The sequence below is a fragment of the Neolamprologus multifasciatus genome, chromosome 14 (assembly GCF_963576455.1).
Source record: "Neolamprologus multifasciatus chromosome 14, fNeoMul1.2, whole genome shotgun sequence".
NCBI lineage: Eukaryota > Metazoa > Chordata > Actinopteri > Cichliformes > Cichlidae > Neolamprologus > Neolamprologus multifasciatus.
Window position 1 is genome coordinate 13339240 of NC_140452.1, and position 24099 is coordinate 13363338.

Here is a 24099-nt window from a genome sequence, read left to right on the forward strand (position 1 = left end):
CAGAGACTTTTATAACTAAGATTAAAAATCACTACTCATCTTGTGCTGCACTCCCAGTTCTGGCATCTCATTTCTTCCCTATAATGGTTCCTCCTGGCTTTTTCTTACAGCCACATTCCACACCATGCACCCCCTAACACTGAACCCAGTCACCCCAGAAAGAAAACTGCACAGGCTCTCTGCCCCTACTGTCTCTGGCTTTAAATTGTAAATAAAAAATTGAATTTAACACTAATGAAAATTTCTGTGCAATAACCATCATCATCTACATAATCAGCTAGCAAAATGTTGGTTTACAAAAGACACATGTCAGGAAGAACTGGAACTAAACTTAATAGATGAAGTGGCTCTCTAAATGTCACTCCCCCTGTGTCCAGGAAAAAAAGTGTTTGCATTTCTTTACAGTGTAAACCAATGTGGGCCAAGTTTTTGGTGTCAGAGCAAAGTGGGAGGGAGATGAGAGAAAGAGAATGCCTGTGAGCACATAGCGGAAGAATGTGGGTGTGGACGTCTGCCAAAGGCATATGTGATCCTTATGTTCCCCTGGGTGCCAGAAGACAAAATGTGGTTAAATGGTTGGGGCAATGTCAGGACACAGATGTAATGTGAGGACGTAGTAAAATGTCATTGAGTTCATTCCTATTACTGTGCATGATTTTGCATTCCCCTGCAGTTTCCACTCAGTATTTCATTGAGCCCCAGTTTTAACTTGAACACTTGAAGGGCTTATGAATGTATTTAAAAGAAACTGTACTGTTAAAACTGAGCTGTTATTATATAGCAGGGTTGTAAGATTTGCAGTCATAAGACTCTCACAACAAAAATACCACAGCCGACATGCAACCTTTTATCGAAGCCACCTTGTGATACCTTTACATTAACAATGTCCTTGTTTGTGCTTTCAGACACTGCCATTTCTAAATGTACTATTTTACAATTCTATTAATGCGTAAAAGTGTTCTGATGGAAATGACGGCAGGAATAAAAGTTGTGTGGTATGCACTGATCAAACCGGATATAGAAGAAACACAAAACACTACTAACAACAAGGCTGTATCGTCTTTCATTTATCATGCTTATCCTTTCCAGCTATCAAGCCTGAACACGCAAGTGTGCGTGTGTGTGTGTGTGTGACTGTATATTAGAGGTGTGTCCTTAGGGCTCAGTAGGTGATACAAATGAGTCTCAGAGAGACTCTGGGCACAGAGCACATTGAGCAAAGGGGCATGTAACTAGTGAAGCGCCAGTGTGGATGACAGACCCATGGGCCACCAGCATTAGCTGAGCCTGTCTCCTACATGTTGAGAACTTATCGAGCAGTTGTAAAGTTACACATTATTTTCACCGAAATTTACAACCAAGGCACACTTGTTGTTCTAAATGTCCACTGGTAAGCCCATGTGATCTCAGAGATAGATATAGCAGCCCAGCCACCTATGACAGCATCTAACTGTCAGTTAAAGCAGCCACACCCATAATAATGACTCATTTTAACCTTTATTACGGTTTATCTATCATGTTATTATTGTTTTTAAATCCAAAAAGCCTGTAAAATTAAACATTTTCCTTTATTTTTCTTTGATTTCCCATCTGTCCTTATTGTTAGTTTAAATTCCTTCTAGCTAGCCCAGATCTTCTTTCTGTTCTCTTTGACCCCATCTGGCTGTCTTTGGTTTGTTCCAAATGTTTCCTTGGTAAGGGCAAGAAACTTTGTTGTTAGTGTTGTCTTGGTGACCAAAAACAATTCTGTGGTTTGTTTAAATGCTATTCTATTCTAACCTTTAGCCAAATAAAACTTACCTCCCAAGGTACATGATACAGCTGCCACTTTTTCCATCTTTGACTGAAAAAACCTGTGCATGGCATCAATTACATCACTAGTTGTATTCCTCTGCACTTCATCACATCAAACTGTATCAAAGCAGCCGTTCTTTGGGGCCAATAAAAATCACGCTTATAAAAGCACACTTCCATGAGTGCGAAGAGAGGCTGAGAAAGAAAGACAGGGAGACACAGAGAGTAAAGGAGAAACAGATGTAGCTTAACTGCTGGGTAAGTTGAGAAGAGACAGCAGCCTGGGGGGGTGATTTGTGTCCTGACTTGACCCTTCCATCAGCACCGTTAAGATACCCAACACGAATGACACACACGCATGCTGCTTTCTTTTCTCCTTCTCTTTTTATCTTTACAGTTTCTGCCCGTGCTGCTGACCATCGCTGGTCCTCCTTTGTAATTTATGCATCGCTGGAACCGATTAAGCCCATATGACTTCAGCTTCCAGGTTAGTTACATTCCACATCAGTCTTTGCTCCCTGCGCCTTTGTACTGTCACATATTCTTGCTCATGAAGACCTCACTAAACACCTCTGACATTATTTTCCACCTCATACTCTATTTTAGTATCTATTATGGCAGCGCTAGATATATATTCTGGGGAGCTCTACTTATAGCAAATGATGTATGAAATCTGGAGAGTGGGCGCTAGACAGAACAGTCTGGAAGTGTTTTGTTGAAGGCCAACATGTGTCAGAGCCGGCCCACTAACATCTCAAATATGGTGTGTTTTTGGTCATGTTTTCAGTCTTGCGGGTGCTGGGAGGAACAGCCTTAAGTTAAAATCTTAAACATTTGCTTCTGGTTTGTCTGGTAATACAGCACTGTGCAAAAGTCTTGAGCCAATCCTCAGTTCTTAACATTTTACTAGGAAAATTACAAGTATGTCTGTTAAGTTGCCTGTTGTGTGCAGACAAACAGTCAACCATTGAGTTAAGGGCATTTTTATGCTTCAATGACTCATATTTAAGTGGCTTAAGAAACATGTAAAAATATTCCTCTGAATATGGTCAGGTACGGGGATTAGACTGATAATGAGCGAAAACACGGCCAACTTCCAAAGAAAAACTTTGAAAGAACTTTTGCCCAACTATTGCCCAAGACCAGTTTAAAAATGACAAGAAAAGCTGGCCTTTTTGGAAGCAAGGTATAAAGAAATGAGTGGTGAATCAAGACTTTTGCACAGTACTGTATCTTATGACTAACCCTGCAATGCACAGAAACAATACAAGCCCTTCTTCCCAGCTATACCACAGGCAATGGTTACTACAGTCTCTCTTTGTGTTGCTCAAAGCTGTTACTACATGCAATGGGAGTCTATTTGTGGCTGTTCACTCAGCCTGCAATGGCTCGCCCACAGACATATTCCATGATTTACATGAAAAATGCCCCTCTCCACCCAGCTTGGGTTTGTGGTTAGCTGTGACTGGCACGCGACTCATGGTATTTCCTCCAGAATGATAGTAAGAGAGTCACACACCGGCACGCTCAAGAATATACAAAGTCTTGAAAGGCACACAGGATGTAAACATGAAAGTTTCTATGGCAAAGTTGCAATAATACAAAGAAGAAGAAGAAAGAGAAAGAGAAAAGAGACAAAATACATGAAATAAAACATCTACAGAAAGGAGAAAATAAGTTACATGAAAATAGAAAAAATCTGCAAAAAGAAACATTTCTGACATTTAGCAGACAGAAAGACATTACAAAGCACTTTAGAATAGTTCCTTTTTAACATTTGCAGGCAAAGAAAGCAGGCAAAACTCCAAACATCTTCTTCTTCATTTTGGTCTTCATCTCGTGATTCCTTAAAGGTCTTCCTCTTTTCCTTCTGCCTGAGCTCTTCGTCTCCACTTCTATTGTGCACCATCCATGGCTTTCAATGACTGAACACTGGTATTTAGACTCATCTACCTTCACTACCTCTACGCATTGCAGCTTCGTTGTTACGTGTGCCTACCTCTTAGTCACACACATGTATTCTGTCTTGTGCCTACTGACTTCCATTCTACCTTCCTCTTCCTCTCCATCAGCACTGCAAACTAGAAGGGACTGATTTAATCCCAACCCCACCTTGAAACCATCTGTCACTTCTACCACACACTTCACCGCTGTCTCATTGTCCCCATGCATTCTGCATCAGCCTCACATACATCTCTGCCACTCCTGACTTCCACATATAGCACCACATCTCCCTCTTAGCACCTCTATCGTATGGTTTCTCTAAATCCACAATGACACAGTGCAGTTCTGTCTGATCTTCCATATACTCTTCCCACTCTCCAAGTAAACATTGCAATTCTAGTGCTCTTTCTCAAGAAGTCATTTTGCTTCTCACTAATTGTCACCTCTCTCCTTAACCATAGCCTCATGGTATGGCTCATTTCGCAGGCATCCGCTCAAGATTCTGTTAAACAATTTGATTTAGAAAAAAAAAAGAAAAAAAAATCTGCTGTCCTCTCTCCACACCTCCACAGGTATCCCTCTGGATTAGCTGTCTTTCCACTCTTCTTCTGGTTCATAGGTGCCCTCACTTTATCCTTACTAATCAACTGCACTTCTTAATTCACTTTCCTCCATTTTCGTCCTCTTTTTCATTGTATTCCTTCATCAAGAACTCCTTCAACTTTCTCAACACACTCTGTTCACTCCTTAGCACATTTCCTCTATATCATTAATCACCCTTAACTGCTGCACATCCTTTCTAGTTTGATCTCTACATCAATCAACACAAGTCCTCTTCTCCTTCCTTAGTGTCCAGTCTCACATACAACTCACTTTTCATTTGCCTTGCTATGTCTCTCTTTGTCATACAGCTGGCCTCCCAGCACTCCTGTCTACTTTCTTCATCTTCTTAACCATCCCACTTTTTCTTTTATAACCTTCTCCTTTGAATACTTTCCTGTACTTCCTTATTCCACCAGTATAAGGTCTGTCACACAACGAAAATAATTTGTTCAAATGTATTTTATATCAAAGAAACAAATCCTCAGTGTTACAGACAGATCAGGGCTTTGTATCTCTACACGGCTTAAAATATAAAAACCACAGGATGCTGTAACTGTATTTTTCTTGGTTCTAGTTTTCGGCATAGTACATTTTTATTGTTTTGGAATAATAGCACCAACTTGCAAGTCGTAACTTCATTCCAGTGAAGCCACAAAGATCATCTGCTAGTTCTTGCGGATGCAGCACATCTGCTCCAGAATGCTCTCATCTATCAGTTATGATTCTCTGGTTTTCTCTTGTAAGCGAGCGAGATTTTCATCCTAACAGATGTTACCTGGTCAATCTAGCTAGAGGATTATACCACTTTTCAACTTGTTGTTTCATAATCTCAGATTTTATTAATAAAAGAGTTGTCTTCAGTGTACGAGCGCAGGAACAAGTGTGTTACTTTGCCATAAGTCATGAGTTTCAATGGCACGGGATAGGACAATGTATCCTGAACCTGCAGTTTCTCATTCAGTTAGCGATGCAGTTATTCATTAGCGCATTTGATTCAGTGTCCCCTTTACTCATGCGTGTCATAAAGTGTTTCAGGCTTGTTTACGTTTTATCTAGGAACATATCGTTTACCTGAGCCCCGACCTAATAATATGCATCCAGGGTACGTGTGGGCGAGAACCTAGTATCAGCAGGACATTTGAAAACAACACCATCAACAGCACTCAGCGTGGCTGACAAACACCGATTGCTGATCCTAACAAAGCAGCATGTGTGTTTGGAAAAATCTGGCGCTGAGTTGCAGGTGGAAGCAGTTCTTTCTCTGTGTTCCAACCACAGGATTTATCTCATGCCTGTTACACTCAAGTTTTGTGATTGCTCTCTGATGATACGATCAACAACATCATAGTGAGGTTTTGGGTTTCAGGATGACAGTTGGGCCTCTGAGCTGTCCCTTTGTCCACAGGCTTCATCGATTTATTTTGAATAATCCCTTTCCATTAAATTTCAGAAATTTAGATTACTGTATTGTCAATACTGCCTTGCAGAAAGAGCATATTTTGAGTTTCTGCTTTTTGGACTACTTTCTTCATCCTTCTAGTGGTGAGAAGGACGAAACCGCATGGAAAAACAATAAGCGCTAGAAAAAGTAGTGATACATGCAGCAGAGATCAAAGCAAAAGAAAAACCTCTCTTTTTCCAAATTTACAGCATTTTTTTCCAAAACTATTTTTAAAAATTTTTCGAGCAACCAAAAGTATTTTTCTTTCGTGCCGCAGCTTTGTTGTGGTAACCGCTCTTGCATTTGCATTTCAAGTTATCAGTTATGTAGGCTCAGCCTGTAACCTCCCCATCGTCTTTCATCTGAAAATGTAAAATGCAAAGCTTTATTTTTGAAAGCTTTATGTGCATAAAAGGCTATAAAAGTGCATTTGTGTAAACACAGAAACAGAATGTTTTCAATTAAGTCCAAATATTCAAAGGCTCTGTTGCATCTTAAATATGTGGAATATATGTATCGTTTTTTTATATTTATTTTTTTCAGTCGCTGCTCTCTGACTTCCTGTTATTATACTTCAACCAATTTTCTTATTCTATTATTGCCATCATTTGGAAATTAGTAATAAGATTTCCAGACTTTTACTTATGCTTTAATGGACCCTAATACAATTATGATTCAAGTATTGCTACCTATAGGGCACCATTGTTCTCTCCTATTCTCCTTTCAAATATAGCAACATCTATGACTGAGTCAGATCATTTGAAGAATTTCTTTGAGCATTAGAGACACATTTCATTTACTGAGAGATCTTTATACTTATCTGTTTATTACACAGGGGAGAAGAAAAAAGAATTAATCTGACCGAGGGTCACTCTTTAGAACTGTGAACAACCACACAGTACACCTCATAAGGTCTCATTCTTGCTCATTGTAACACATGTTGTGGTATTAACCAGTGTTGGGAAGGTTACTTTTAAAATGTATTCCATTACAGAATACATGCCCTAAAATGTATTCTGTAACGTATTCCGTTACGTTACTCAATGAGAGTAACGTATTCTGAATACTTTGGATTACTTAACATATTATCATGCATTTTACAACTAAGTGAATGTACTATTGCTGTGTGATTTATTACTATTACTGAAGGTCTGCGGCAGTGGTTATTATTATATTTACATGCTTCCAGCTCCCGTTTTTGCTCGATGACAACTCATACTTTTCGACTCTCCCACCTCGCGCTCACAGACACAGAGCGAGAGCGTCACTCTGTAACCATGGCAACCGCAACGCTGCCGCCTAGAACAACAGAACGTAGCTGTCAAACAAAACCGAAACAGTCCTGACCCGGAAAGTAACAGGAAAGTAACGGGAAAGTACCGCCGTGTAATCCATTTATTTCAACAAAGTAACTGTATTCTAAATACCACCTTTTTAAACGGTACCTGTAACGGAATACAGTTACTCATATTTTGTATTTTAAATACGTAACGGCGGTACATGTATTCCGTTACTCCCCAACGCTGGTATTAACTTGTAGTTTCATGTAAATAAGAGACAAAAAAGCAACTCCTTTTGCTATTGCCTCTAACAATGTTACAAGGTTAGCCCTCTGTGGCAGGCGGTCTGTGTGCTCTGAGATACTCAGTTATTGACTTAGAGAGTTAAGGGAGGAGCTCGTGTCAATAAGCAGGCCTGCCCCATGCTGGCTCCAGCATATCGAGGTCTGGTTGTAATTCGTGGGACAGGCCAGGGCATAGTGCCAGGGAATTAGAGAGGCGGGTGGCAGGAGACATTTTAATTTGTGCTGCCATGTGCAAAGGCATGCACCTCTAGCCTGGGTCGGTTCCTGTGATTAGGCCAGCCAGCGTATTCTTAGAAGAGGGGAGGAGCACAAAAACATGGGGAAATGAAACAAGACCCAGGAAAGGCTATTGATTGCTTGGTCTTTCTTAATATAATGGCGTGATATGGTCTGACAGCAACATCCAACCAAAACAAAAATACCATCGAAAAGTTTTAACCACAAATATGTCTTTTGAAATCCTTGTTTATGTTTCATCAGCTCATTATTTGATTGTCAGCAACCAAATAAAGCACTCTCATTATCAGTTTAACACAGGTAGCAATTTTCCTGAAGCAATTGGATATTATTATAAATAACAGATAAATATAATGCAATTTGAATATCACTTTAAGCTCCATTAATCTTTTTTTTTTACTGTGTCCAGTATTAAAGAGAGGTGTTTATTTATTTGGTTTGTTTTTCGGTTGTTGCTAATTCATAAATGTTGGCTTACATATTTGTAGCTTTATGCTGTTTTGGAGCTGAACAGATTGGATGCAAAAAGTTTTAAAAGACACAAGGGCGAAATACATCCCAAGTACCGGAACCAGCCGCTGAGCCATGTCAATCTACAACTAGAATCCCTTAAAAGGAAATTAAAGAACCTGAGCTAATGCTATTTCATCTTCTGTGAACTACACATTCTTTCTAATGGTAAATTTATATACAGATGAAAAGCTGGTGTAGCATTTAAGTGGATTCTTAACAGTCTTATTAAACAAAGTCTTTTGTTTTTTAAACTACCAAAATTCATGTTAAGCAAATTTTGATTCAATTGTTTGAATTAAAACTTGATTCACTATCAAATGTTGCAGTGCTATTTATCTGAAAATCACTGCCAAAAATGACACTAAGAGCAGTGTGTGTGAAACAATAAAAATAAGGGCTATGCAGCAGACCACATAGTTTAAAACAAGTGTAGAGTTTGGTACAGCTGAGAGTATCTGTAGATTTGTACGACTACTTTGTGTACATTTATAAATATGAAGGTCAACTTTGAGTTTGCCATTTTGTCTCCACGTTGTTTTTATGTTTATAGCTTCTTCAAAGTGGTAACCTAACTCATGTTTCACTACTGAAATTGGAAACAGCTTTAACAAGAGGCTGATTTAGAGTTTTGTACGTTTTCTTCTTTCCAAAAACCAACAAATCTAATAAAAGCTTTCAGAATAAACACAAAACCTAAAACGAGCATTTATGGATCCATTCATGGGGGTTTAGCATGTTCTTTTTAATAGTGAATGTTGGACATCTGTAATTATTTATGTAAACATTCATCGTTATTTTTAACGATTATTTGAGTCCATGTTTTGGTACAAATTTCTTAGAAATTCAAATTTAGATTCTGCCTCTATTTATTTGATGTCATGAATAACAAAAAAATGTGCAGGATTTGTTGATGGTAAGTTAGTTTACTCATAAACTATCCCCAGCTGTTTGTTTCAATGCTTTTATTGTGGTGTTTTTGTGACTTTCTGAATTGTGCATCAGGAGCAGCATAACTACCATGTGTCACATTAAGCTCTACACCTTTGATTACCTCATCATGAAGATGAACTGGTGTAATTCTCAGGATGGATTTGGTCCAGTGGGATGTGCTGCAGTTTCTCCTGGCTCTGGCAGGGTGGGAGCACCTCCACATCTCCACGGTGACAGGCTCCCATGAAAGGAGCAGAGCAGCACACCAAACAGCTGCTAAAGAAAAAGAGTTCTGTTTTACAGCACTTCAAAAACCAAAATACTTATTAAATAAATTGTGGAGCCACTTATTTTTAGGGGAGATGGAAATATTTCTTTCAGTTCCTGAACAGATGGGATCCTTGACAGTATAAAATTATGTATTTTATAAAGTCTAAATGCAAAATCCTGCATATTGGCCGCAAATAAAAAAAGTGTGTTTTTGTACACTAAGGTACATAATAAGTTTTTAAAACTTTTACCTCGCTCTGAGTTGAGAGCACATTCACAAGAGAGCTGTCAGGTTTTAAGCTATAAGCTTTCCTCATTTTCCTTGACAGTGAGGTTATTGGTGCTGGTGCTGGTGGTAGCCTGGGTATAAGGAATGGCTTTTCTCTCATTAGTGAGCTGGGAAGAGGATAGCAATTACCACTCTTGAGTCCCTCAGGAAGACAGTGGCAACTCTAAAGGGTGTTGTTAGGTGTGCTACACTGTATGTAAAGGTGAAGCTTTGTCTTCAGTGTGACAGGTTGCTTATGTGGGTTGGGTTTGGTATTATATGCTCTATATACTAAAGGGGAATTGACCATGTTGTATTTATTGTGGCTTTTCAACATATAACCTCAAGTCAGTTGATAGACAAGGCAAAATAATCCCATTTAATATTTTCTTTTTTACCTTTCAGTTTAAATGTTCAAAGTAGAATGAAAATGGAGACTGGATTGAAGCCACATTAGAAAACCAATGATGTTAACACAAATACATACAAACACACTTACTTCACCTTATATATACTGTATATTTCAAGGGGGCAGGCTATGGAGAGTACTCGTTGTTCCACTTCCATTTAATGTGCTGTGCTTTTGAGTTGAGTGCTTGAGTGGTATAACATTTATATCCAATAAATGTGAGAAATAATGCACAAAACAGGTTTTTGCACCGTTGTTTAGAAAGGACAGACGCAGTGTTTGTGCTGCCATTAGAAAAGCATTTTTTGTGTTCAGTTTAAGCATCCATCCATCCTAGCTGGCATGATGCAAAAGGTGGTATACACCCCAGACAGGTTGCCACTCTATCACAGTGCTAAAACAGAGAAACAGATAAACATTCATGCTCACATTCACACCTATAGCCATTTTAGAATCGCCAATTACCCTAAGTTATGCATGTCCTTAAGCTGTGGGCGGAAGTCAGAGAATACTCAGAGAGGACCCACAACTGCACAGGGAGGATATAATATAATTCCAAACAAAGGGCCCAGCCACCTGGATTCATGCTATGATGCAACAGTGGTGACTGCTGCATCAGTTTCAAAAGAAGCACCAGAAATATGTCTTATTTTAGTTGTATTTTTAATTGTGATTCCAAATATTTTTAAACGAGAATTTTAAATTACAAAACAGAAATGCAGGTATTGTGATCCTGGGAGAGACCACTCATATCAGGACAGATATGTTTTCTGGGAAAAAGTTTGATTTGTGCTACCCTTCCCTCTAAGGGGAGAAAAGGACTCAAATTCTCCCCCCAAAAAACTCACAACAGCACACCGTATTTTCCGCACTATAAGGTGCACTTAAAATCCTTTAATTTTCTCAAAAATCGACAGTGCGCCTTATGTATAATTTCCTGGCGGTGCTTACTGACCTCGAACCGATTTTATGTGGTACATGGCGCTCAAAAATCTGTCAAAAAATGTTTTAGTACGACTTTGAAAAGCTACGAAGCCGCACCGCTTAATGGACTGTCGGAGCATTAGTCTAGCGAAGTAATCTGGGTCCAAGACTCCGTCCGCTTCAGGTCCCAAAGTCAAACAAACACTGCAGCATCACTAATAGTTAAAAACTGTCTAAATTCTGTCATCTTTAATAAAATGATCAGAGTTGCTGCTTTACCAGGTGTAACAATTAAGTTTTACATCCAGGCATCAATGAAAACAGAATTTATTAAATTTAACAGAGTTAGAAGTTAGCAGGGAGTTAGCTCGCTAGTTTCCAACTAAACATGATTTGACTGAGAGATTTCTGAATTTTTTTTTAACTTACAGCTCTGCTATCACTTCCAACATAAATGAAGACAGAAAACTAAACAGCAGTGACGTTTGTAGGGTTACTGAAGTTAGACAAGCTGGTATATAATGATGTGTAGCATAACATAAACACAGTGAAGCTCGAGGATGAATGCTAACTTTTTTCCACTCAATAAAAGTTAACATGAGGGTTCCCGATGGTTAGGGACAAATGCAGTCGCATTGCAGGATGCTGTAAACGGACCAAACTTCAGTCAGGAGAACAACTGAGATAATCCATCCACAATACGAGGTTAGTCATTAATATAATGCAACAACACGGGAATGCAGCAGCTGTGAGAGAATTCAACATGAATCAATGGTACAGAAGTCGAGGATGCAATAAGAATGAGTTGAGTAAAGTTTGACTTATCTGACTGTTTTGTTTCGCTCAATGCGCCTTATAATCCGACGCACCTTATCATCCAAAAAATACTGTAGCAGAACCGCTTGATTCACTCAGTGTAGGGCTCAAGGGTTTGGGTTTTTACTTTAGTTTGTCTCCCAACAGTGTACGAGTGCTATCAGACCTACTCACATATCTTTATTATTGTTACGCAAACAGAAAAATGTTCCTGTGTGTACATTTTGAGGGAAAGAGAGAATTGCATGTGTGTGAGAGTCAATTCAGTGTCGCTAATGACTGCCTTCCCATGAGCTTAATCAAAGATTTGTACATTTAATTGCTGTCAAGTCAGCGCTCGCCACCTGCCACGGCTTGCCACACATGTTCACCCCCTCTCTGGGAGCCTTTCCAGCTCCATCTATCATCCACGGCTGAAGGCTGAGACAACACAGCCTGCTGGGCAACCTGTACTCAGTCGTCCAGCCGAGCCCAGCCAGGCCTGCACAGCATGGATCCAAAAAGTCTGCTCAGCATTGAGGGAGGTCTGTCAGCACCTGGACCGTACAGCTCCAAACCATTCCTCACATTGTTGAAAACAGACTTGCCTAAACTCTCCCCAAACAAAGTGAGTAAGATACCATGTTTTTGTTTTCTTCTCTCAAAGAGACATTCACACGGCCGTGCGCAACTTAGCCGTGAAATAAGATACGTAATCAAAGCGCAGGAGTTTTGTAAGATGCTGCCGACCTTGCACCTCTGCAGGCCTCACGCTTACTCCCATGCTTACAGGTATCACCATGTGTGTGAGAATTGGTGGGCTGTTGTGTCCCTCAGCAGGGCAGAGGAAGGAATGTGGAATGTGGGCCTGATCTGTTATCAGCCTCAGCTTGTTTTCCCAGCTGATGCTCACAGGCCCGGTGTATCGCGGCCACACAAAAACGAGGAACAGCTCTCATTTTTGAGGTAATATTGTACAATGCATGCCCGACATTGTCAGTCCCTGTAGGCTGTGTCCTAGGAAGCAATACCATGATTTATATCATCAGGTGGATTTTGAAGGTGTGGAGAAAAGCTATTAGTTGCTGTTGGGATTTTTTTTTCACGTTTTACATCAATTACATTTTCATATTTACCTTTATACAATAGCACAGCCTTATAAAAAATTAAAAGTGACACTTTATGATAAAAAACAAATAATCAAACAAGACTAAAATAGTCTACCAACCCAGTCAACTGCAAACTCAGTGGATAATGAAAAAAATATACATACATTGTACCAAAGTGACTGCACTTATACATCCAACTGAGCCATCTCAACTTTCCTTCCTTTTTTTAATCCCATCCGGATTCGAACTCACTGTATTCAATTCAGTTGGATTTTCACTGACAAAATCCAACTGAGGACCTCAAAAGTTGTGTAATAATGTTGTGAAAAAAGATGCTGGACTGGTTTTACACATATTCTATCCTGCACAAGGTCACATATATCAAAGCGGTGGCTCAGTTGTTACAGTTAAGCCAATGTTATACACATTTCAAAGTTTGCTAATTATCCCCTACAAGGCTCCAGGCTAAGCAGAGGAAAACAGGCCTGACTTGTACTGTGGGAGTCACTTCGACTGCAAGCTGGCAAGTCTGGACAAGGTTTTCTGTATAGCGGAACATCTCCTGAGACTAGAGAGCTTCATGCAAGGCTTGATCCAAACCTGCTCCCATGGGTGCCTGTGCCAGGGAGCAGGTGGAAGGCTACAGCTTTTTGACTCCCTGAGCTCATTAGTGTCTCGAGATTTTTACAGACTAGGAGATAATGGGCCTTCCAACAGGATTGTATTTCCTGCACATTCTTTAAATCAGTGCATTTCTTTGATTGAGATTTGAAGTAACAGAAAATGTATTATTCATTATAAATATTTTCGTCGCTTGAGGTTTCTAATTGAAATTTCTTATCTTTGGAACAGGCATTCGAAACTTTTACACACCCTGTGTAGTTTATTGATATGATTTTTCAAATAATTTCTCACCTGCATGTCTGACTGGCTGAACAGATGATGCTGGAACTGGAAGTCACACTATTCCAGCCACTTGGTTTGGTGCTCAGGGCCTGTTTTTGTGCTGCCATGGTCAGTACCTCTGTGCTGTTCTTTGAGTCGGCCGTTTCAAGGCACTGGTAGGATTTATTGATGTCAGCCATTGCTTTATGTGTCAGTGGTATATCCCATAGGAGCTTGGTCATTCATGATAGTCCCTCTTCCTGTAGTGTCTGTCTTCAGCTGCTTGAGGCATACTTCATCTCAGGGGGTCATTTGATGTATTTGCAGATACTTTGTGTTTCATCCTGGCTCTGATGCTTACTAATCTTCACCCCTGCCTATTTCCGTTGCTCCTAGAGCCTCAGGGTGCTGGATTTCGGGTGGACATCACTGTGACCTCATTGTGAGGAGTCTTCATGTCTTGACGTTTCTCAGGGGCAGATATCTTGTCTGTGGCCAGCTTATTATTCCAGCTGAAGACTTTGATATCTTGTAGTGCACATGTATTGATGGCTTGGATTCTATTTCTATTGTAAGCGCCTCGAGGCAACTGTTGTTTTGATTTGGCATTACAGAAATACAATTGAATGGAACTGAACTGAAAAATTGACGTTCAGCTGGCTTGTCAGCACCTGTCGTTTGGATGTTTTGGGCTGTGGTTGATCTTTTTCATGGTTCCCGTTGGCCTGTGGGATACCCACGTCTAGCTGTCCACCTCTTCAGTCCATTCTTCATTTATATTCATCAATATAAATACAATATTATCATTTGCTATTGCACCTCATTGATGCAGTGTTGTCTTACCATCTTCAAAGTGACTTTGTGTAAAGACAGTAATAAAGAAAAAAATAATGCAGAGTCAGTGTGCTGTTAGTTTGCAGGTGAATGTCATAAAGGTGGCAATTACTTGCAATCTGTGAGAAATTGGCCAAAATTGCAAAGATGCAATTTTGCAATCTGTTACATTTTGCATTACAGATTAACTTTACATTACAAATTAACTTAGTACTACTTAACTACTTACAGAGTCAGAATCCAACATCATTCAAAAAATTCCTACACAATGGTGCTGTAGCTGTGGCAGGATATATATTATATAACCAGAATATAACCAGTTGGCAAGCAGTTGAATTGAGTCCCCTAGTACAAAGCGTTATCCCAGATGGGCTATCCTCGTTAGGTTAGACCAGGGGTATCTCCAGGCCTCAAGGGCCGGTGTCCTGCAGGTTTTAGATGTGTCCTTGATCCAACACAGCTGGTTTAAATGGCTAAATTACCTCCTCAACATGTCTTCAAGTTCTCCAGAGGCCTGGTAATGAACTAGTCATTTGATTCAGGTGTATTGACCCAAGGTGAGATCTAAAATCTGCAGGACTGAGGCCTGGAGTTGGACACCCCTGGGTTAGACTGACCTTCATTGTCTGCAATGTGTTAGCAATTTATCTGTGTTCATAAATTAGATTATATTAGATTACAAGTAGCAAGTCTTCACTGATGTTAACCTGAGTTAGATTGGAATTGTTGCCTCCCACCAGGCAACCTGTGCAATCACTTGGTGATTGAAAGTGTATGAAGTATGTTTCTTCTTCACTCACAGTTTTGAATCTCTGTATGTTTATACACCATTTTTAGTCATTAGCAATTATTAAACTCTGTCTCCCACTCCTTTTCTCCTGTAGCTCTCTGCCCGCTTGTCTTTCACTTTCACCCACAACCAGTTGTGGCAGGTAGCTCAGTCTGGTTCTGTTGGAGGTTTCTTCTTGTTAAAAGGGAGTTTTTCCTTGCCACTGTTGCCAAGTGCTTGGTCATAGGCAATCAGCTGATTGAGTTGAAGGTCATTAGTCTTTGGGATTCCAACACAGTGGGCATCTGCAGTAAAGATCTTGGGTTATTGATGTGGTAGGCACTGAGACACTTGCTTTTTTTAAAAAACATTATTTGGCCTTTATTAAATAGGGTACAGTGAAGAGTGACAGGAAAGCAGAGGGTGAGAGGCATGCGTCAAAGGGTTGCGGGTCAGATTTGAACCTGGGCTGGCTGCTCTCAGCCTCATGGGATATGGTCCCCTGCTTATCCCAGTGAGCTGAAATAGCCCCAGTACTTAGACACGAGTCTAAAAACGAGTCTACAGAAAGAAAAAAATCTGAATTTCATGTATTTGTTTTTGTCTAAATTAAAAAAAAAAAAAGTTTTTATAAATGACAAAAAAAATATGCTGTATTCACATTTGTTAATTGTAGGATCTCAAAAGATTACAATCAATCTGATATTAGTGTCAGGCTTGGTCTTATTTAAGTTAAAGGACTCATGTGACTGAAAGCATGTAAATGTAAATTTTTGACCCATGCACTTGAGGTTAAATGTTTTCTATACTCAGTTTTGTTTTCACTTTCTGTTATCTAGAAGTTAACAGCTGAGCTGAAAAGAGGGTAATCAGCTCCCATTGGTTGAGTCAGTCCAAGGTTATGGTCAATAAATCAACTATCAAAAGCCTATTGAGAGTAAATGAAGGAAAGGAAAATCTTTTTGTACTGGGATTCCAGTACTGAACTGCTGTCATAAAGGAAACACTATAGAGGATTTATATAGCTCCAATGCTCACCTATTGTTCTTTCTTACTACCAATACTTACTGTGTATAATGTAAGTGCATATGCCTTTTTATGATTCATTTCACTGTGTGTTTGCTCGTCTTTGAGATGAACCTAGAGAAACCCAAACCAAGCAAAGTAATTTTGAAGGATGCACCACCCGAAAAAGAGGCTCGACCATATGGCCTCCCATCAGGGAATAAAAAAATACATAGAGTTCACAATCTCTCATATCGTGACAGCAGATGCATTGTGAGTGGTCTATTTCGCTGACTCACATGTTTGGGCCACCCACGTCTGAGCACGCCAAGCTAAAAATCACACACTGTTTCCACGACAACCATAATTTATACCCTCAAAACAATTTTTTCTTTCATGTTGAGCAAAAAAAAGTGCAATTAGAAACTAACTTTCAGGCTGACATATATGGTGCCGTTTTGCTTAGTTTGAGAATGAGCATTGTGTCCCTGTCTGACTGTTCACCTGTTATGCACAGCAGAACAGGTGAGTGCCACAATGTTGCTGAATGGTGTGATAAGTTCTATCTTCAGTTAAAAATATTGAAAAGCAATAATTTTTTCTTAATGATTTTAGAAAATAGTCTCATATGAGGTCAGTATATATGCAGTATGTGTAATTTGTTGGAAATCAAACTGAACTTTGAAGCCTTGTGCAAAAATTGTAGACCATCATCATTTTCACATTGACAGAACCATGATTTTAACATATACTGAGTATGGTTTGTCCTTTTTCTTGATGCCATGTCTTAGATACTCGACCGTCAACAACAGATTACTTAAGCAGGCTGATTGGTGAGCCAAAGCTTGTGTTGTTTTGAAAAAATGTCAGTGAGTAGTAATGACTCCACTGCAAACTAAATCTACCTAGGGGTACAAGAGTAACCTTAATCTGAACCAACAAAGCCTTGTATGTCAAAACCTTTGAAAACAGATGTTTGTAATAATTTGGCATTATGCCATTACAGATGTTGGGCCCAGACAAAGACCAGAACAGCACAAATCCACATAAATCACACTGCAAGACATACAAAATAGTGCTTCGTGACAGTTTGATCCTCCATTCTTTCATTTTATCTGACTTCCTACTGCGATTTCCTATTTCAAGTCAAACACAGTTTCCTACTTCTTGATCAATCCGGAGAATTTCGCAGGTTGGAGCCAAGATATCATTTAAGAGAAAGTCAAGACCTTTTGGTGTATGAATGGGAGGAAATGACTGGAGAGTTTACCCACCAAGTCAGTCATTCAATAATAACACCCTTTCTTTGCTTCTGTGCTCTCAGGTTAAATACCAAAGCTTGTTTTCTCTGTACAGACTTGATTTGCTTCCATGATATGAAAGTGACCCCCCCCCCCTTCCCCCCCCACCCCCACTCACTGCCGCCGTTGTGAAAACAGGGCCCGATCTGGCCCCAGCAGCCAGCTTGTTGGGACAGCTGCTCAGATGATCTGGGCCCGCTGCAGGTTCCATGATTCATTTTCTGAGTCAACACCATGAACTTGAGCTTCAACCTCAATACAGCAGTGATTCACGCCAGATTTGTAAATTTGAATGATTACTCAGTTTTATGTGTACACCATAGATACTATGTGCGCATCTAACATTAAAGCCGTGAAAACATTATTTTAAAAGAAGAGATTCAAAAGAAAAGACAAGTCAAGACTTTCCTTCCTCATTTTTTTAAACCAGACAAAAGGTATACATATTTTGCTTTCTGTTTACTGTCACGAGCACATGTGTCATGAGTGCTGGGTATTTATTACTGCTCTTTTCTCGCAAAGAGAAATCTGAATCAATGTTGACCACAATGCTTGTTAATTAAAAAAGAAAAAAAATCCCTATAAGCTCATTCTTTGCCTTATTCTTGGTATTGATGACAGAGAGAAGATCAGCATGTCAGAGAAAGAGTAAGTCTTTATCTTTCAGCTATTTTCCTCTTTTTTAAAGTCTTTGTCTTTTCTTAGTCTTAGTCAGTAGGAAATTTCCCAGCTTCTCTTTCTTACCTGCTTTGTGTCTCCCTAATATCATTACATTCACAGCTTCACAGTTTACAATCATTTAGAGTCCAGTTTATGGGTCTCTGTTGGGTTTTTCGATTGGTCGATGCTATTCTTAGGACACATTCCTATGAATTTATCCCTACTAATTAAAGTCGTCACTGTCAAATGATGCGTTTGCATTTATGCCAGCTTGTGTGTTTCCTTTCTTAACTAATATTAGAAAGAATGTCTCACTACCAATGAAATGTTTTTATGTGTTCAAATTCTATATAGTGATTTTGTACTTAATACAGTTTTAAGGACCTTACAACTTCCACAAGGCTATTGAAGTTTTTGGATAGAAATGCACTGATTTCACAGTCTGACTGTGCATGTTTTTTCCCCTAAATTTGCTTGGGCTATAATAAGTCATGCCATTCAGACGTCTGATTTCCATCATATTGCTGCAAAAACATAGTTACTGTTTTCCATAAAAAACAGCACATGACTCATCTGCTTGATTGACAGAGATGGAGATTTTTGGAAACTTTGTTGGCCGAAATACATTCACAGGCCACTTCATTAGGTACACCTTGCTAGTGATGGGTCGCACTCCCTTTTGCCTTCAGAACTGCCTTATTTCTTCGTGGCACAGATTAACCAGGTGCTGAAAAGATTGCTCAGAGATTCTGGTGCATGTTGATATGATAGCATCATTCTGTTGCAGCAGATTACTCAGCTGCACATCCATGATCTCCCATTCCACCACATCCCAAAAGTGCTTTATTGGCTTGAGTGACTATGGAGGCCAAATTGTGATGTGCAAGGAACCAATCTAAGATGATTTTAACTTTGTGGCATGAGCAGCTATCAGAAGATGAATACACTGTGGTCATAAAGGAATGGACATTGTGAGCAACAATAGTCAGGGAGGCTGTGGCATCTAAACCAGGCTCAGCTGGTACTAATATTCCCACACACCCACACCATCAGACTACCAGCCTTAACCACAGATATGAGGAAGGACTGACCCATGCTTTTAGTTACCGTTGCCATCCTGTCAGGTCAAAGCTGTCTAGACATTCTCATCTCACTTCTGACATAAACAATCGATTTTCAAACAGTGAAGTGCCACTTACTGGATATTTTGTCTTTTTTAGACCATTCTCTTTAAACTGTAGAGATGGTTCTTTGGAAAAATCCCAGTAAATAGTCAGACTAGTCTAAAAGGCACCAACAAGCATACCATGTTATGGGTTGATTAGATATTTGTGTTAACAGACAGTTGAATAGGTGTACCTAAAAATGATATTACTACTAACATAATACCAATAAAAGTATATTTCACATATTTCTATTGGGGTTTTTTGTTTTGTTTTGTTTTTTAACACCGGCTCTTTTTGACTCATTCAGAAATTCAAACCATGCATGTAATGACTGATTGCAGAAATCAGTCTCTGAGGACGTACACTCCCCCCACCCCCCACCCCACACACCCCCCCACCCCCGTAAAACATCACAAAACCTCCCAGTTACCCAACACCAAAGATTTCCGTGTGGCCAATCTGGATCTTTCTGGTTCTGTTCCTTACCCTGGGCTGAATTACTAGCCTGTCTTTCAGCAGGCACCTCCCTTACTAGTCTAGCGTAGAGAGTGTGTGGGTTGGGATGGATTAATGATGTCAGGCTAGCAGTTTTGTCACAGCCACTCCCAGTCTGCGTATAAAGCCACTAATCACCAATCTACCTTCGCAGACAACTTCGAGTTCATACTAAATATTATTGTTGTGAGTTGTAGGTCTAGTGACTAATACTTTCCATCGACATCTTAGTCATTCAGCCACTACAATGAGAAGGAGTGGCTTTCTGCTGACACACATTCCCACACATTGTTTCATCCAGTCATTTTCAACTGTTGTGTATGTTCCTCAAATTTCAGATGTGTCAGGATGGGCCTCAGTGACTAATTAATAACAAAAGTAAAGTAAGCTTCAGTTCAAATTAAAAGAGTTATTAGAAAATTAATTAGAAACAGAAAACAACATAGTTTTATGACACATCGGCACCTCTGTGACATATAGCACTCTGTCAGTATAAAGCTGGATCCAAAGCTGAAAACAGAAGTGCCTGGAGCTGGAATGTTGAAAGATGTAACACTAACATACACCAACGGATGCATCTCTTTTCATGCCCTCAAAAGTTGCCCTTGATCTCACTTCAAATTTATAATTTGCTTCCATGGAGCCAGACTTTTGTGTAATTATTTCTAAGTTGTCCTGAGCACTTGGCTAAAGACTAAGCTTCAGGCCTTTATAAAGTTTTTCATTAGACATTGTCTGCTTTTTTATTTACCCATTTTCAGTCCAATCCTTTTATCTGATCATTTTCAGAGGACTGTTTTTTTGTTATTTGTGAAACCACTAAACACAGGCTTACAAATCATTCGAGCATGAAAAACAGCACCTAACCTAACACTAGTTCATCCCTAATCAAGGGATGAACTAGTGTTGTGTCTACACATTGCTTAGTATAAAAACTTTTTACATAGTTTTTCCACCAACAAGGTAATTTTCCAAGAAATATTAAATGAAAACTTGGAATATCTTGGGATAACATGCAGTATACGTGTCCTTAAACTGTACAAGTAGAGAACAAACATCACACTACAGGACCAAAACTCAGATAAACGGTATCTGAAACAGTATGAAAGTAATGGGGAAAAAATCTACAAATACCTGACACATGACAGTAGAGATGCATCTGGGCATTCAGTTGATCCACCTCCTTTTCACTAAAGCCTTAGAAAAAGCCGTGTTTGGGTTGTGGTATGCGAAATTTCACAAGGTACGGTTTGAAAATCAGCACAAACAGGTTTTAGGGAGTGATTATTCCAAAGCTTTGCTTCAAATTAATGAAATTTATGTTTCAAACTGTCATCGAAAGATAAGAAGAAAGGTGCAATAGTATCGACAGCCATCTATAAACCAGAGTGGTGGATTTTTATGGTTTGGATCTGCATTTCAGCTGGTGGTGTTGGGGATCTTGTCCAATTTGATGGAATTACAAATTCAGAAGTACAATGATATTTTGATCCGCCATGAAATATCATATGGAAGGCGTCATTAGCATCTACTTCCTTTTCCAGCATGACAATGATACCAAATACACTGCCAACGCAGTAAAAGCATACCTGGATCAAAAAACACACAGTGGAGCATTGCCAGTCATCAACTGGCCTCCCCACCGTCCAGACCTCAACATTATTAAAGCAGTGCAGGATCATCTTGACACAGAATTGAACAAAGGCCGGTCAACATCCAAAGAAGAGCTTTGAATGACCTTCAAGAACCCTGGAGAACTATTCCTGAGGAATACTTAAAGAAATTACAAGAAAGCTTCTCTGAGAGAGTTCAGGCTGCATTAAAGAACAAATGTGGTCATACCAAATATTGACTGCCAATCTTGTTTTTGTTTTCTGTGATTTATTTTCATGTGTGATAGCGAATGTTTCAATAACTGCAACTATTTCCTATTTTCCCAGCAAAACATAAAGACTTTTGCATTGTACTGTACATAGAAAAAAAACCAGTTGACTATAGGTGATGTGACAGTTGAGTGTGGCCCTAATGGCACCTAACAGCTTGGTGTTTTCAGCACACTAAAGTGTGTGAACATGAGCTTTAAAAGAGAAATGTCAGCACAGTGTGGCAAGTGATGAGTCATTAGTGCTGACCAACAGCCAAATTAAGACACATTACAGTACACTCTGGTCATTTTATGTTGTATGGCAGCAAAAATAATGCACTCCACATTCAAGCTATTTTGTGTGTTCTTCTGTCAAGGAAAACTACTGCCTAATGCTGTGTTTTCAATAGTGTTTTCATGTTCTGCTGTGACGCTCTCACCGGCTTAGCTTTCTTATTGAGTGAGCTGTGCACGTGTGTGCGTGTGCGTGTGTGCACACTATGGGGAGTCAGCATGCAGGCTCATTTCACGTGGTTCGAAAGGTGAAGGGCTATTAGGGGAAAGGTGAGCATGGGACTGCTGCTCGGGGTTACTCAGTAACTGGAGCTCTGTTCTTTCCCTCTTAGACCTCTACTGCTGTTTGTGCACAACCACCCCCACACCCCCCGCCGCAACCACATTACAGCTGTGCTCCTTGTGATCCTTTTCTGAAAAAATGAAGCAATACTTTATTTCTAAAATTCATTTTCTTCGTGGTAAGCATGAAGGCTAATGCAAAGCTATAAACTGGTGTGCAAGCGTGACTAAAAGCTACAGTGCACAAATCCAACTGTAAATAACAGATTTTGGTTTTAGGCAATCAGGAAAAGAAAAAATTTAGCAATACATTAAGAAGAACCTGAATGAGGAACATCAGGGGCAAAGCCAGGAGAAGCTAAAACATCTTCCTCTTAACAGAAAACGATGGGATTAATGGGAAATTTACTCATCTCTTCGAGAGTTTCATTTCCTTTCCCTTCAGCAGTACTGTAGCATTTTATCATTCAGTGAGGCGCTCAGTCCCCTCTAGGCAGACAATTTAGATCACAAGAAATTAAATAATTTGGCAAGTGGTTCTATACATAACTAACCTTTGAGAATTAAGTGGGTTAATTCTAAGAAACACAAGAATAAAGCAAATGAAAATTCAGCAAATGTGACATACGAGCAACCAGCTGTTGGTGTTGTTTACTAAATGTGTGTGTAACCAATCCGTAATAAGATACAGATGCTTCAAGCTTCCACGCAAGAATATAGTAATGGGTCACCAATGAGGATGTTGCCACTTGTCACTGGATAAAAGCCTCACGGTGCTGCATTACCGCCCAGGCGTCAAAACAGTCGCATGTAACGCAGCTCCAGCTTGTCCTTGCAGCCCTGTTTGTTTACAGTTCCCGAGCGGGAACACATGAATTTGGGTTGATTTGGTCTGTAGCCGTCACCCCAGTGACAAGAACAACCCCTGTTCATATAATCACTACTTTTTTTCCCCTCTTCTGCACACACACGCACACACACGAGCACAGCCTGGCCCAATTCTTTTGCCTTAGGATGGGAGTCACGGGACTGTGCTTTGACAAAGCGCACAGCACGGCCGCCTGTGGACCAATGAGAGCAAAGACACTGTTCTCGGTGTGAGTAATGATTGACAGCATGTTGGATTACTCATCGAAACATTAGTCATGCTAAATTTGTTACATGTTCTTGTTCTCTATTCTGTGCGTGTGAATAGGTCTGTCTGTCTCTCAAGTCCACAGACTTGGTCGTATGTTGGTGGCAAACCTGGTGATCTTGACAAAATTTGGCAAAAAAGCTTCTGCTGTTCTTCAGCACATCAGTTACTTAATTCATATAAAATTCAGATATATAAAAATACATTAAATAAATCAATGCATCACCAAAGTTGAAAAAAAGAAGAGCTTGGCTATTGTACCATGCATAATTTTGCAAAATGTTCTTTGTTCGTGGAGGGGAAAAAACAGCATCAGTGACTAAAATCCAACAACAACACAGGAAAAATCTGGTCATTAGTGACACAATTTGGAAATCACTGCCCATGCTTATGTTCAGATCAGGAGTCTGTACAAAGTGTTCATGCCGGCTAAAGCAAACATGTTTCTGCTGGGAGGGAAAGCTTACACAATGAAGTATCTCAGCCACACGCAATACTGTACAAGCATTCTGGGGCACCATCAGGGGGTCCAACCTTTTCTAACAGTGTGAGGGCAAAAGCAGCTCCATCATTGGCTAATCTTTGGA